The sequence below is a fragment of the Myodes glareolus genome, chromosome 1 (genome assembly GCF_982192425.1).
Source record: "Myodes glareolus chromosome 1, mMyoGla1.1, whole genome shotgun sequence".
Taxonomy (NCBI): domain Eukaryota; kingdom Metazoa; phylum Chordata; class Mammalia; order Rodentia; family Cricetidae; genus Myodes; species Myodes glareolus.
The window spans coordinates 8,895,961-8,909,190 of NC_142026.1; the positions used below are offsets into that span (position 1 = coordinate 8,895,961).

The following is a 13,230-nucleotide window of genomic DNA, read 5'->3' on the forward strand; positions in this document are numbered from 1 at the left end:
TAATGGCATGGAATACATGTTATGTAATTTAAAAATAATATGGAGATTAAAATAAATGTCATCAAAACAATATTACCAGAAAAAAATGATTGCGATGGGCAGTAATTAATTAATAGAATATAAAAAGTCCTACATGTGAATTAAAAATTATTATCATACATCTGCACTAAAAGGGTGCTTTATATTTTAGTTGTAGAAAGTACATGGTGTAAAATTTAATGGAAGTTAAAGGAGATGCAGACAATTCTATAATTATAGTTGCAGATTTTGGTATTTTTATTTCCACCTAAAAAATTAAAGAAATCAAAAAATGTATCAATATAAATAATATTGATTAATAGACATTTATAAAACCACCCACTTAGCAGCCAAATGTGCAGTTTACCAAGTTTATAGGGATATATTTTGCACATTAAAAATTAACCAATTATGAATGCTGTTTGATGAGCACTGGAGAGCTCTGTGCCCATACTACTGTTCCGTTTATAGCACTCTAGAGACACCACATTGAATTCCCACATGTTTGTTTTAATCAGTTGCTGTTCCCACACTTGGCAACCAGTGAGCTACTTGTGGTCTTGGCAGCTTAACCTTTTCTAAAATGCCATGTGAATAAAGTCACACAGGAAGTCCTTTGTATCTGGCTCCTTCAGTTTAGCGAAATGTCTTGGTGTTTATCCTGATTGTTTCATGTATCAGTGTCTGGATTCTGAGACAGATCCAGTGCTAGCACGGAAATCTGTCATAATTTGTTCATCTAACTTACTTAGTGATCAATATTTGGAGGACTTTCACTTTTCAGTTGTTAGAAATTATTCTCACATGAACAGGAAGACATTTTCATTTTTCTAGACTGTGTGGCTTGGAATAGAATACTTACATCATATGTCCAGGTGTATTCTTAAATCTTTAAAATGGATTCAGAGCTACACAAAGTGGATGTGCAGTTCTGTAATCCTATGATAATGTATGATTCTGATTGTTTCCCTTCTTTTTTTTCATATCCACATCAGCACTTGGAAGTTTGTCTATCTTTTGAATTGCATCCCTTTTAATGTTATAAGTAACAACTCATTTTAATTTGGATTGGCATCTTATAGTGATTAGTGATATTAAGCCTCTTTTTATATTTTAACTGCTACTATTACAACCTTTGAGGTGAAGTGTCTGCTATGATACTTTTGCCTTTTTTAACAGGTGTATTGTTTATCTCATTAAGGACTATGCAATGAGACGTCTTTATAACTACTGGATATGCCCTTCATGGGAAAAAATGCTTTGAACATATTCTTTCCAAGGCTATGTTAAATAAGTCATTAGAGGTCATTTGAAAAACAAAAGCTTTTAATTTTGTAGGTATTGATTTGGTCATTTTGTGGTGGTAGTTAATGGCTTTGGTTTAGTAGCTAAGAATACTTTGCCAAATCTGAATTTATGAATATTTTTATCTATGTTTTACATGGCCTTTTATATAGTCTACTATTATATGTGAGTCTCTGATCTATTCTCACGAGACTTTTGATAAGACCTGGACACTATCAGTCACATTACATTCCACACTTGAACATAAAACAAGTTTCAACACATTTAAAAACTGAAGTTATGAGAATATTCATACCTTCATATTCATAGTCATATAACTTAATATTCTTATCCAGGGTATCTCTAATGTGTGAAATGCTGGGTTCAATCCTTGCATTGGAATATAAAAGAATTAAAATCATGTAAAGTATGCTCTCTACAACAACTGAATTGAATTAGAAATAAAAACAGTATATTGCTTAGGACTCCCTAGAGCAGGAGTAAGATATGTATCTATGCATTAAAAGTAGATGAATTATGGAGATGCCTCAGATTTAATATGGAAGTCGAAAGCTCTATCATCAAAGTTAGAAAACTGGACTAGAGAAATGGATCAGAAGTTAAGAGCGCTGGCTATTCTTCTAGAAGACCCTGTTTCAATTCCCACCACCCACATGGCAACTCACAACTGTCTGTAACTCCAGTTCCAGGGGATCAGACACCCTCAAACAGACTTACATGCAAAAAATCAATGTTAATAAAAAGGATCACTTTACAAAATTAAAATGACTTTTTAATTTTTTATCCAAATTTAATTTTTTAATTAAAGAAATAAAGAAGGAAAGAAAGACAGAGAACCAAGAAAGCCCATGGGACAACTCTGTCCTCAGTCTGAAATCTGTCTCAGAATCACAAGGAGGCCACTGAAGTACATCCCAGAACATGTAGGTCTAAAGCAGAAAAATATGATGTCCCAAAAGAAGCTAGGTAGTCACTATGCCCTGATGTAATATGTCTCTCTGTATGCTGTGAATATGTTTTATAAGCATTGGCTAATAAAAAAGCTGATTTGGTCAACAGTTAAGCAGAATAGAGCCAGGTGGGAAATCCAAACAGAGACACAGGGAGAAAAGGGGCAGAGTCAGATGGAGACCAGCAGCTGCTGGAGAAGAAAGATAGGAGGTAACAAGTCAAGAACTTTATGGCTGAATATAGAATAATAGAAATGGATTGGCTTAAGATGTATGAACTAGTTAATAATAAATTTGAGCTAATAGGCTAAACAGCTTGTAATTAATATTAAGTCTCAGAGTGTTTATTAGGGAACTGGCGGACAGGGAAGAAACCTCCAGCTAAATATCTACTCTCTGCCTTCTGATCTAATCCGATTCTCAGTGTGTTTATGAATATGATCTGTAAGAAAATTAAATGCAAATAAAATATTGTGGAGATATATTTTAGAAGGGTTATTCTATAGATGTATTCTATCCAGTAAAGAACACTGCAAATAGGAGATAAGACAATGAAACTGACTCAAATAAAAATTGACTCAATTAATAATTGAAAAACAGCTGAATAGACACAACAAAACGTGAAATAATAACAATCAGTAAGCTGGCAGTGGTGGTGCAAGCCTTTGATCTCAGCACTCAGGAGGTGATTTCTGAGTTCAAGGCCAGTCTGCTATAACAGCCAGGGCTGTTACACAGAGAAACCCTGTCTTGAAAAGTTAAAAAGTAAAATACAAAAAAAAAAAAAACAAAAACAACTATGGTCATTAAGTGCAAGGAAATGTTGAAATTGTTAGTTATGATCAAAAGTGATTCTCAAAATTTGTTGAAATCCTGTATTTTTCATTTATATTTCTGTAAGTTCGTTGAGTATACCTATTATACTTATTTAAAGTATTTTCTAAATAAATAAAATGGTCATTAAGTGCAAGAAAATGTTGAAATTGTTAGTTATCATCAAAATGCAACTCTCAAAAAATTGTAGGAATTCTGTATTTTTTTCATTTATATTACTTTCAATTCATTGAGTATAACTATTATACTTATTTTCAGTATTTTCTACTTATTTCAACAACTAATTCACTTAATAATTAGTTTCTGATGTTTTTTTCTCCGTAAATGGGCAACATTTCTTGGTAGGTTATAAGCTGAGTTATTTTACAATGTGTTCTTTACTTTGACAGCATTAAATGACTGCACCTCTGAATTTTATTGCCAAAAGCTATTACCACATCTATTTAGAGGATCATGTGATTTCTTTAAGTAAATTTGTATCATGTATTACATTTATAGACATATATGTTGAACCATTCTGCATCTCTGTAATAAATTCTAATTGTTTCTGATGGGTGACCTTTGTTTAACATATACCTATGTTACAACAAAATAATTGTAGGATTACAATTATTTTATTGAGTACTTTTGTTCATAAGGAATATTCACCTGCAGTTTTCCTTTTTGAGGGGAGCTGGGTCTTTACTTGGTTTTAATAGTAAAGTATTACTGGTTTCATAGAAAAAGTTTGAAAATGTTCATTCTGTTTCTGTCTTTATCTCTTCTTTTTTTTTTAGTAATTAAAAATTGGTTGTAGTTGTTCTTTAAAAGTCTAGAAGAATTCTACTGTGATTCCTGGGTTCTTTCAAGTTGGAAGTTGTCCTTTTTTAAATTATTGTTTCAATCTCTGTATTTGTTATATGTCTGTTGTTGATCTCTTCTTGGTTTAACTTTGTATCCATATTCAGTTGTATCTAGAGCTTTGTTAATTTCCTTTAGATTTTCACACTTAATGGAGTATAGGTTTTAAATCATTCCCTATAATGTTAAGAATTCCATTGCTATGTTGTTGTTATGCCATTATATAGTAGAGAGATGTTATAAATATAGTATATATGTTATACCAAATAGGATGGTCACACTTCCCTAAGATCTGTAAGCTAGCTCAAAGCCTCAATGACAGACATGTAAAACCTCCTTTCCATTGTTGACTACAGAAGTCCAAGAGACTCCTAAAGCAATATAGGCAATTGTCATTACCCTTGCTTGCCTCCTAGAACTTGAAGGAGAGACCCTTTTGCTGCAAACACAGGACTAAAAGGAATTCAGCTGGAAAGGACCTGGAAGCCTCCTCCAGAGGACTAGCTTTTATAGTACTAGACATTGCTATGTGAACTGTCAGGAGAGAAAGCAGATCAATAGTCATACTCAGTTGCAAAGACTACAAACCACAACACTGATTGGTCTGGCAATATATACCCAGAGGCACAACAGTGGGGTAACCAACAGCCGTCTCATTAAAATCAAGGCCAAATTAATAGGACGAAACTCATGCCTCTTACCGAATACATAGTCAATTATTCGTGGTTGGAGAGAAGGTCACCGACTCTAGAGGAGCACCTATTAATGGCAATTTTTTTTCCCTAAACTAATATAAGGTCTAACTGTATTCTGAGTCCTTATCCTTACACCCATAAGTGCGTCATCAGAGATGCTTCTTTTCATAGCAGGTGAAGACCGTCACAGAGATCCATAACTGGTCAGAATACAAAGAATAAGTGATAGCTGGGTGCCCAGACTCAATTGCTACATCTTTAACTCAACACCTTCACCCACAGCTCAGAAAACATCGCAGAAGAGTGAGCAGAGAGAGTGAGCTGGGGGAACAGGACACCTGCTGCTAGGTCATGTCTTCTAGATGTGCTGCACTTGTGAAATACTGATAATAAGGTTACCTAAGCAAGACCCGCATAATTACAACACCAGTTGAAATGTCCCTATTGTCTGGGAAAGTTTCACAAGGTCCCACATGGCATGTGTATATATATATATATTCCTACTGATAATTCCAAAGTTGTCATCCATTCCAAAATTGTCATCCCTTATCCTTGCATTTTGTAATTGATTCTCACTTTATATTTCCTCTATGGAACGTCAGCATGTGAGTGTTAACTAAGATTGGTAGTAAGAGAAGGCATGCTCCCATATAAGGATGAATTTCTCCTGAAACAAGACCACTAAGATGGAAAGCCACTGGCTTTCCAAATATGAGTGGATAGTTTGTTTGTTTTTGCCTGAAGTTCTGTCTACTTTAAATTTCTGGCTACTACAAACCCATGGGGTTTCTATGTGGAGTGAAAAAAGGATCAGGAATCCATTTCTATTGAAGTGTGACTCTGTGTCAAACCACACTCTCAGGAACTGGGAAGCATCCAGTAATTGGGCTGAGCAGGAATGAAGTCTGTCAGTGAGCTTCCACACGTATAGACCATGTCAGGACCGTCAGGATTCTTATTCCTTCCTTCTATCATTTCCTAGTGGCTGAAACCATCTCCATCAGGCCTCCTTCTGAGGAGCCCCAGCTCACAGAACTTCCTCCTACTGGGTGTGCCCTGATATTTCCAACCTCCTCGCAAGCGTCACTGGGACACCAGATGGAGCTGGGTGGAGGGAGGTAGCCTGGGGTGTGACTATGGAGATTGTGTTTTCACGCCTAGCTGTATAATCAGTTCTAATGTTCTCAGCCTCCCGTAAATGGGTTTCTTTTCCATCCAAAGGCTGAGGAATTGAATCAAATGTCTAAGAAATCAAGTTTAAGACTCTGTGCTTTATTAAGAAGCGAAACTGTAATAACAACAACTACAGTTTCTTTAGAACGGTTGAAACTGTGTAAAACTTTCTCGTTGTTTGGGTTAACCTTTAAGTTCTCTAGGTGCCTGATGGAGATGGGTGAAATTATTTTAACTGCATACTTTCTGCTGCTTTCTTGGACATTTCCTTTTCAAATGTATTTAAGAGATGTTTTTGAACATTTTGATTTATTTTTTTTTTAAGTTTGTGTGTGTTCATATGTCCATGGAGGTCGGGGATGTCAGATCCCCCCCCCCCCACGCCCGCAACGGCAGCGACAGGCGATTGTGAGCTATCTGATGTGGGTGCTGGGAACCCAGCCCAGGTTCTCTGGAAGACCGAGCAGTAAGTGCTCATAACCACTAGGTCATCTCTCCAGCCCCTACAGACGATTGTATTTTAATCCTATCATCTCAGGGCTAACCGTTTTTCTGAGGACCCAGTCATCCTTGTATGTGTTTGAGAGAGATGGTGCCGACAGTTTTCACTTTCACTTGGTGTAATTACCGCACCATAGATTGAACTGGATTGGGAGGGGGGAGATAACATTTGAGTTTCACGTTTCCACAAAGCTTTGAATAGTGGCTGACACATAGTAGCTCTCCATAAACATTAGTTGACTCAATAAGAGCATCTGATTAGTGACAGAACTGGGTATAGAATTCTCTACACACTGCCCTCCAGCCTTCCATCCCGACAGAGATGTTCTCTATCCCAAGTCCTTCTTTGGGGGACTTTCCAGATGCACCTGTTGCTGGACTTGAGCAAGCGAGATCAGTGAGCTTTTTCTGTCAAAGTGTCCACCAAACCTGCCTCAGCCATGATGCAAAGATAAGAAAGAGGGCCCTCTGAGACGTGCGGCTCACCCAAAGAAAAGAAGGTCGCTAACTTCCCAAGGTCGTCCTTAAGGAGGCCTGCTTGTCTCTGCTGCTCACTTTGCAAGCCTAGAGGGACAGTTCTGCAAGGCAGGACCTAATGGGAAATCAGGAGCCTGGGTCCCTGCGGCCCTGCTGCCCTTGGCCTTGGCTGGGCGGGGCTCTGGGGCTCCAAACCTTGCAGTCCGAGCCAGGCGGTCGGCTGGCTGCGGTAGTAGGCGGGGCCCTGCGCTCCCCCTCCCCGGTACTGCGGCGGTGGCCGAAGCGCTGCGCGAACGGTGGCGGAGCCGGGCGGGCCCTGAGCGGGGCGGGAACAGGCGGGGCGGGGCGGCCGCGGAGCCCGGCTGGGGCGAGCACGGGGCGGCGCTCGGCTGCGCGGGCTCTCTGCGGCTGCTGCAGCGGCAGCATCCTCTCTCCTTCGGCTTCCCTCCGGCCTCTTTCTCTCTCCTCTCCGTCCTCTCCTCGCTTCTCCCGTCGTCCGGCCTCTCCGGCTCCTCCCACGGAGGAGCTCTAGCTCTCCGAGTCAGCCGCGACCGCGGGTGCGTCCACTTTCCGCGCCCAGGTAAGACATCGTCCCGCCTCGCTCAGCGCCGGTCCTTCCTCCTCCGGCTCCGCCGAGAGGAGCCGCAGCCCGGAAAGTAGGAACCCGACCCGACCGGCTAGTCTCGTCCTCTGTGCTATGGGAGAGAGCCCGTGCAGGTTGGCGCTGTCCAGGTGTCACTCGGGGCAAGGGACCCGGCTCGGTACCTAAGCTCTCGATTTGTAGATGAGCCAATGACCTCGTTAGGTACCACTTTAAAACCACGGGAAACTTCGGTTCAGGTTGGGGTACATGTTTTGAGAGTTAACATGGCCCGAGCTATAGAAAGATCTCGAGGAAAGGAATTAAAAGTAGAGGATTTATTTCTTTTATTTATTGTATTATTGTTATTATTATTATTATTATTATTATTATTATTTTGTGTCTGCCTCAGTGTGCCCACAGTCTCAGAGCTCTGCACATTGAGGAAGTGTGAGGGGAATCCAGCCAATTTCAAATCATTTCTCCAGAGACAACAGGAAGAAGAAAATTGGTGTATTTTGATAATTTTAGGAAAATGAAAAACTGTTCCTTGGTTGTATAGAGGGCGGGGCCCAAAGGTACAAGCCTGGCTGAGCTTGGATTTCAGCATAGCCCTTTCTTCCTAAAGGAGAGGGGTGGGTACCCAGCTGCATCTCCTCTTCTATTCATTACTTAATTCTGAAGCTTTCCTTTGCAAGTGGGGGGCTGGAGTAATGACTGCCTTCCCTAGCCTCGCCTTTGTTCCAGGATGGAAATTTAATGGCAGAGAGTGCCCAGGAACCAGGAGTGGGGAGGTGTGTGTTTGGGTGTGTGAGGAGGGGGAGGGGAGAGTGAGCTGCTGTTGTCAGAAGCACAGTCCTAGAAAACTGGAAATTGGTGTTTTTCCTCCTGGCATCGGGGATTCTGGATTTTGTCAGTAGATAAAAAGGTTTGGTTAGCAACAAGCTGGCTTGAGATAATTACTGTTTACCCTCTGTTGTAAGCTCCGAGAGTAAGGCAACCAGGACACAGGCCTTTTGAAACTGGGTGTGAAGCTTTTGTCAGGATGCACACACACACACACACACACACACACACACACACACTGCACACATGCTACAAAATGGTGTGCATAGCCAAAAGGCACATCTTTTAAATTCATTTTCTACGGTTTGAGGATTATGCTCTGAATGAAATTTATGTTTTAAAAGAACAACCCAAATGCCTATCATTGGGTGGTACATAGTTTCGGCTGTAATACAGAAAAATAAATGGAATATTACCTAAGAGCCAACTTACCTATTAAAGATGAATGTCTTTAAAATGATTGGTGAGAAGAAATGACTGCAAACTGAAGTTGAGGCTGGCGGCCACAGTGAGGCGATGGAGAACAAAGCCTTTTATGTGAGCCGCGTTATGCAAAAGGTCCCTGTGTGAGCTGCAGGTACCAGCCCAGTGTGAGAGCTGACAGCTGTCACCCTTTCATTCCGCTCTGGTCCCTTATGATATTTTTGGCAGCCCAAAATGGATTGAATAAACAATGACGCCTTAAACCGCTTTTGATTTTCTACCCTTGAGGAACATTACAGTCTGAGTGAGAAAAACACTCCTTTAGCTGAACCTAGTGTCCGTCATTTCTGGTAAGAATCATTTAAGATTTGCAAATCATTTCCAGCATTTTCCCCATGCACACAAGGGCCCCCTCCCCCTTCTAGGATAGGGGAAGGTCTGTTTTTATTTCAATAGGAAAATATTGAATGCTCAGTGCCATGTGTATATGTCCTAACATTAATTTCCCTGTGATTCTTATCTGATTTTCATAGCCTGACATCTGCATTCGTGATTTTGATATTATCAGACCAGTTATTTTCTATTTGGTACAGGCCATTTATCTGTGGTTTACTTAGCTTTATTCTATCATATTTCAATTTGTTATAACTTTATTTAATTTCCAGAGTTTTTAACCTCATATGTGAGAAATTACATATATGTATGAAGACATCTAGACAATTTAACCATTTGTCTTCCCTTTCTGAAAACCTAATATTTTAGTGACATTAATTTTTATTTTCATTGTTTTTCTTGTGTCTTAACTCCCTCCCCTTCCCCAATAACCAAACAAGCTTTTTCTTGCTGACCATTCTTGTCCTTTTCCTTGCTCCTACTTTTGTCTAGACTGCTACAGGTGGAACCAGCATTTCCAGGCATTTTGAGTTAGGATGTGTTTACTCCACAACAGTGTGTGTCTCTCTGTCTCGGTCTCTCCTCTGTCTCTCTCTGTCTCTCTCTGTCTCTCTCTGTCTCTCTCTGTCTCTCTCTGTCTCTCTCTCTCTCTCTCATTTGCAGCACCTTCTCAGGGAGGAGGGAGATGGAATGTGTGAGCCCGACCCAGTGAAACTGGCACAGCCATGACCTCATGCTAGTAGGTGCTTCAGTCTCATTGAGGGAGCTGACATCCTCTCAGTGGAGAGCAAGCACCAGCAACACGCCCATCCCAGGTCAGAAACCCTGTTCTTCCCACAGCCGCTGCTGCCAACATGGCTCTGCTAAGGTTAAAGGCATATTTTTCTCTTTTATGTATTTCTTTTCAGGGATCTTGATTCTGGCCAGAAATACAGAGTCAGAAATGAAACTTGGCACAGAATGTAGCAGGACTGAAGGAACAATTTCAGTCCATGCCTCCCCCAATCCCTGGTTTAAACCATTTTACACATTTTCTAAATGTCATGAAGGGAAAAAAATGTTTGTTTTGTAGATTTTTAGTATTTCCTTATGACACACATATATTTGTTGAATTTCACTGTCAGATGACAGAGGAGAGAACACTTTTGTACTCTGGCAATCAAGTAGATATTGCATCCATTTGTCTAAATGTACAAATGAGAGCAAGGGTACCCCTCTGTGGAGACAGAGCAGAGGAAGTTGACGGGGGATCCTAGAGGGACTCTGACAGTTATGTTCTTTTCAGTGCTTGACTTCCTCTTAGCAGATTAAAGTAAAGAACCAGAGATAAAGTCGTGTCTGATCAGTATTACCCCTCAATGCTAGGCTTGCTCTCTTAGGTAAGTCACTAACTGAACGCAGGCGCTTAGGATCATGTGTGTCTGACCTCAATGGGTTACAGATGTTAATAAGCTCTTCCACTCATGTTATTAGCTGAAGTGTATGAGTCCTTATCAATTTCTGATATCCTCAGAGAATGATTCGCACCAGGAATTTCCAAGCACCTAAAGCAAATGTGGAACTGCCAAGGAAGATGGTCGACCTAAAGACTGAAAGCAAGGGAGAGGGTTTATGGAGAAGTCTGAGTGCCTGGTAGGGCAGAGGAAGAGAAAGGGATAAAGGAAAATTCTCAGCTGCTAGTGTTTGTCCATGTAGGGTGCAGATGCAGGCTTATGGCCGTGGGTGGAGGTGGAAGAAATCTGTTTTGCTTTTCTACCTCAGTGCAATGCTGTGTCCCTTATCCTCCCACAACATTACTTTGAGCTTAAAACTCTGGGTACTTCCTTGTTAAAATTATACAGGATACTTATTGAGAGCAGGTCTGTAGTGAATTAAAAAGTTCAAAACAATGTGAGCCCAATTAGTGGACTTTATGGAAACATTTTGAATCTAACCTTTGAACTTTGACCATTCCTCTCCAAAAGATGAACTTTCCTTTTTGTGGTGACGTACTCAGCTGTGATATATTTAGCTTCCACATTTTAGGGGAATTGTTTGGCAATTCAAACAGAAGAAAGAACAGAATCCTCTCTCACTCTGTTGTTAAGTTTATATTGTACACAAGGGAAAATGTTTTAAGCATTGTTTTCTGTTATAAAATATAACAGAAGGGACAAATTCTATCTATCTATCTATCTATCCATCTATCTATCTACCTATCCATCTATCTATCTATCTATCTATCTATCTATCCATCCATCCATCCATCCATCCATCCATCCATCCATCCATCCATCCATCTATCTATCTATCTATCTATCTATCTATCTATCTATCTATCCATCTATCTATCTACCTATCCATCCATCCATCTATCTATCTATCTATCTATCTATCTATCTATCTATCTATCTATCTATCTATCTATCCATCCATCCATCCATCCATCCATCCATCCATCCATCCATCTATCTATCTATCTATCTATCTATCTATCTATCCATCTATATATCTTTCCATCTATCTATATAGTCTATCTGATTTTTGAGATGCTAATGAGATTTTAAGAGCAACTATTTTATTTATTCATTTGTTTTTTACTTACTTTGAGACTGCGAAACTCCATATAGCATAAATAGGCCAGAATTCCTAAAGCAAACTCAGATTTCATTTGAGTTCTACCCTCTTTCCTCAGATTCTTCTTGTTCTGAATGGCAGGAAATGTACTATGATACCTAACTAAACTCATTTATTTTTATTTTTCATTTTTTCTTGTATCAAAAATAGATTCTTTTCTCATACACTATGTCCCAATCATAGTTTCCCCTTCCTCTGCTCCTCTTCGTTCCTCCCCACCTCCCTTCTCCACCGGATCCACACTCTTTCTGTCTCTCATTAGGGAAGGATAGGTTTCTAAGAGATGACAACCAAATGTGACAAAATAAAATAAGATGGAGCAAAAATTTCATTTCAAAGTTGAATATGGCAATCCAACAGGAGGAGAAGAGTCCCGAGAGCAGGCACAAGAGTAGGAAACTCATTCTCACGAGAGGCAGTCTCATGAAAATACTAAGACAATAGCTATAATATATGCACAGAGGACCTGGTGCAGACCCACGCAGGGCCCGTGCTTGCTGCTTCTGTCTCTGTGAGCTCATATGCACCTTGTTTAGTTAATTCAGAGGACCTTGTAATCCTGGTGTTCTCTGTTCCCACTGGCTCTTTTAGTCTTTCTGTTTCATGAATTCCCTGAGCTCCGAGCCGAGGAATTTGATGGAGAACTCCCATGTAGACTCTCTTGGAATAATATCTGACTGTGGGTTTCTGCATCTGTTCCCACTGACTACTGCAGGAAGCCTCTCTGATCATGACTGGATACGGCACTGGTTATGAGTATAGCAGAATATCATTAGGAGTCATTTTATTGATACTTTTTAGGTATATTTTTAAGACTAGTGTTTGGTTTTACCCTAGGTCTCTAGGCCATCTAGTCTCTGATTCTTGGTTACCCAAGCAGCTTCAGGACCGATTCCTTCTCATGGGGGTAATTCTTAAATGAAATCAGACATTGGTTAGCTACTCTCACACATTCTTTGCAGGCAGGGCAGATTTTAGGTGAGAAGCTTTATGACTGGGTTTATGTCCATGATTCTCTTTTGGTAGTCTGCAGAGTACCTTCCCACACCTAAGAGACTAGAATTTAGGGGTGAACGCTCCATGTAGGCACCAGGTTCATTTCTCCATATTTGATGCATTGTGTGGATCTTATCCTCAGCAACGGGCTCCGCTGTCTTTATCTAAATCCCGAGTCTATGGATTTGTAGTTTGGTTATCATTTACTTAATAGCAAAGATCTACTTAAAAGTGAATGCATACTAAGTATATTTTATTTCTGGGTCTGGGTTACCTCTTTCAGGTTTTTTTTTTTTTTCTAGTGCACGCACTTGACTGCAAATTTCATGATGCCATTAAAAAAAATACAAGCAATACTCCATTGTGTAAATGTACATTTATATAGCTGAATCTTGAAGTAGATCAATTTCCAACTTTCTGAGGAACCATCGTATTGATTTCCATAGTGACTGTACAAGTTTGCACTGCCACCATCAATGGAGGAGTGTTCCTCTTATTCCAGATTCTCACCAGAATGAACTGTCACTTGCGTTATTGATCCTAACCATTCTGACAGGTGTAAGATGAAATCTCAGAGTGATTT

The 13,230-nt window shown here is 39.9% G+C and overlaps 1 protein-coding gene across 2 annotated transcripts in view; it reads left to right on the forward strand.

Annotated features, from left to right (window-relative positions):
• Positions 1-7,190: 7,190 nt before the first annotated feature.
• Map2 (microtubule associated protein 2) overlaps positions 7,191-13,230 on the forward strand; it is a 269,527-nt gene continuing 263,487 nt past the window's right edge. The window contains exon 1 of one of the 2 annotated variants that reach the window (XM_085698855.2): positions 7,191-7,373. The gene's annotated coding sequence lies outside the window, so the exon portion shown is untranslated. The remainder of the gene's footprint in view (positions 7,374-13,230) is intronic. The other variant, XM_085698845.2, reaches the window with a different exon arrangement.